General features: G+C 35.1%; 1 pseudogene; it reads left to right on the top strand.

The window, feature by feature from the left end:
• Positions 1-1,279: 1,279 nt before the first annotated feature.
• LOC123391623 lies at positions 1,280-1,402 on the top strand (annotated as a pseudogene).
• The last annotated feature ends 1,653 nt before the right edge of the window (positions 1,403-3,055 follow it).

Here is a 3,055-nt window from a genome sequence, read left to right as displayed (position 1 = left end):
TAAGCAAAAACAACAACATAATGACTTTGCCCTGAGTTTTTTACGTTGATTACTTTTTAATGCTCCTGTTGGTCATTTATATAACTTTTTTGAAAAAAAAGTCTATTGAGATCCTTTTGCTATTTTTTTAATTATATATTTTTTTCTTTTTGTATCTGTTTGTTATTAACCTCTTTTCAGATATAAGATTTGTAAGTATTTTCTTCCATTCTGTGGATTGTGTTTTCATTCCCTTTTTTTTTTTTTTGGCAATGCAGAAACTTTAGTTTGATGTAATAACATTTATTTATTTTTGCTTTTTTTGCTTGTGTTTTTCGTCTGGTATCCAAAAACTATTGGCAAGACCAATGTCAAGGAGAACTTTTCCTATGTTTTCCTTTAGGAGATTTAGTTTCATGCATCACATTTAAGTCTTTAATCTATTTCAAGTTAAGATTTATGAGTGATATAAGGTTCCAGTTTCATGCTGGTTTATGTGACTATTCAGTTTTAAATATCATTTACTGAACAGACTATCTTTACCCATTACATATGTTGGCCCCTGTCAAATATTAGGTGACTGTATGAAAGGATTTATTTCTGGACTCTCAATTCTGTTCTACTTGTTTATGGGTCTGTTTTTATGCCAGTATACTTTATTGTTTTGAGCATGAGGGCTTTGTAGTATAGTTTCAAATCAAGAAGTATAATTTCGCTTCTTCATTCTTTCTCAGAACTGCTTTGATTATTTGTTGTCTTTTATGGTCTCATATAAATTTTAGGATTCTTTACTTACTTCTGTAAAAACACAATATTGGATTTTTTAAAAGATTATTTATTTATTTATTTATTTGAGAGAGAGAGATGAGAAGCAGGCAGAGAGGCAGGCAGAGAGAGAAGAGGTAGCAGCTTCCTGCTGAGCAGAGAGGCTGATGTGGGGCTCGATCCCAGGACCCTGGGATCATGACTTGAGCCGAAGGCAGAGGCCTAAAGCACTGAGCCACCCATGTGCCCCTAACATTGGATTTTTGATAGGAATTGAATTTACAGATGGTTTTCGGTAGTATGGACATTTTAACAATGTTAATTCTTACCATTCATAAATATGAGCTATCTTTCCATTTGTGTCTCCTTCAACTTCTTTATCAATGTCATAGATTATGGGGTACAGATCTTTCATCATCTTAGTTAAATCTTATCCTAAGTATTTTATTTACTTTGATGCTAGTGTGAATTAGATTGTTTTCCTTATTATTTTTTCAGATAGTTAATCATTAGAGTGTTAAAATGCTCCTGTCTTGTGCTTTTTACTTTGGGCAGCACATATACTAAAATTGGAATGATGCAGAGAAGATTAGCGTGATCACTGAGCAAGGATGATATGAAAAACTATTTAAAAAAAACGAAACAAAACAAAATTCTTGTCTTTTATATATTTATCTTGTATTTGGCAGCTTTGCTAAACTTGTTTTTATTCAAAAATTTTTATGGAGTTTTTTAGATTTTTTTACATGTAAGTTCATGTTATCCAAAAAAAAGAAAATTTTACTTCTTCCTTTTTTTTTTTTTTTTCGGAGTCTTTTTATTTCTTTGTGTTCCTTGTTTCTCTGGCTAGGACATCCAGTTACTATGTCAAATGAGAGTAGTGAAAGTGGACACACTTGTTTTTTCTGATCTTTAAAGGGAAAACTTTCAAACTTTTTTGATTGAATATGAGATTAGCTCTGGGCTTGCAATATGTGATTTTTTCTTTTAATGGATTTTTTTAAAAATTATTTTTTTTAAATTTTTTATAAACATATAATGTGTTTTTATCCCTAGGGGTACAGGTCTGTGAATCACCAGGTTTACACATTTCACAGCACTCACCATCACTCACCATAGCACCTGCCCTCCCACAATGTCCATACACCAACCATCCTTCTCCCAACAACACCCCCCCCAGCGACCCTCAGTCTGTTTTGTGAGATTCAGTCTTTTATGGTTTGGTCTCCCTCCCAAATCCCATCTTCTTTTATTTTTTTCTTTTTCGTATGCCCAAAACAGCCTATGTTGCATCTCCACTTCATCATATCAGGGAGATCATATGATAGTTGTCTTTCTCAGATTGATTTATTTCGCCAAGCATAATACCCTCTAGTTCCATCCACGTCATCACAAATAGCAGGATTTCATTTCTTTTGACGGCTGCATAGTATCCCCATTGTACATATATACCACATCTTATTTATTGATTCATCTGTTGAAGGACATTTAGGTTCTTTCCATAGTTTAAACTATTGTGGACATTGCTGCTATAAAACATTTTGGGTGCATGGTGCCCCTTCAGAATGCCACGTTTGTATCTTAGGGGTATATACCCAGTACTACAATACTGGGTCATAGGGTTGTAGTTCTATTTTCAGCTTTTTGAGGCACCTCCACGCTGTTTCCAGAGTGGTTGCACCAGCTTGCATTCCCACGTACAGTGTAGGAGGGTTTGCCCTTTCTCCACATTCTCACCAGCATCTGTCATTGACTGACTTGTTCATTTTAGCCATTCTGAAAGGTGTGAGGTGGTATCTCATTCTGGTTTTGATTTGTATTTCCCTGATGCCGAGTGATGTGGAGCATTTTTTTCATGTGTCTGTTGGCCATTTGGATGTATTCTTGCAGAAAGGTCTGTTCATGTCCTTGCCCTTTTCTTCATTCGATTATTGTTCTTAGGGTGTTGAGTTTGATAAGCTCTTTATAGATTTTGGATAGATACTCGCCCTTTATCTGGTATGTCATTTGCAAATATCTTCTCCCAGATAACTTCTGACAGTCATCTTTTTGGCTTTGTTAACTGTTTCCTTTGCTGTGCAAAAGCTTTTTGATCTGATGAAATCCCAAAGTTCAGTTCTTCCGCTTGCTTGCTTTCCTTGCCTTTGGCGATGTTCCTAGGAAGAAGTTGCTGCTGCTGAGGTCAAAGAGGTTGCTACCTGTTCTCTCCTCAAGGATTTTGATGGATTCCCTTTCTCACATTATGGCTTTCTTTCAAACCATTTCCGTCTATTTTCATGTATGGTGTAAGGGAAATGGTTCAACTTCATTT

The sequence above is a fragment of the Mustela putorius genome, unplaced genomic scaffold (genome assembly GCF_011764305.1).
Source record: "Mustela putorius furo isolate JIRA1106 unplaced genomic scaffold, ASM1176430v1.1 tig00000255_pilon_pilon_pilon, whole genome shotgun sequence".
In the NCBI taxonomy this organism is placed as follows: Eukaryota; Metazoa; Chordata; class Mammalia; order Carnivora; family Mustelidae; genus Mustela; species Mustela putorius.
Note: the sequence above shows the minus strand (reverse complement) of the source record. Positions and strands in the feature narration are given on the sequence as shown.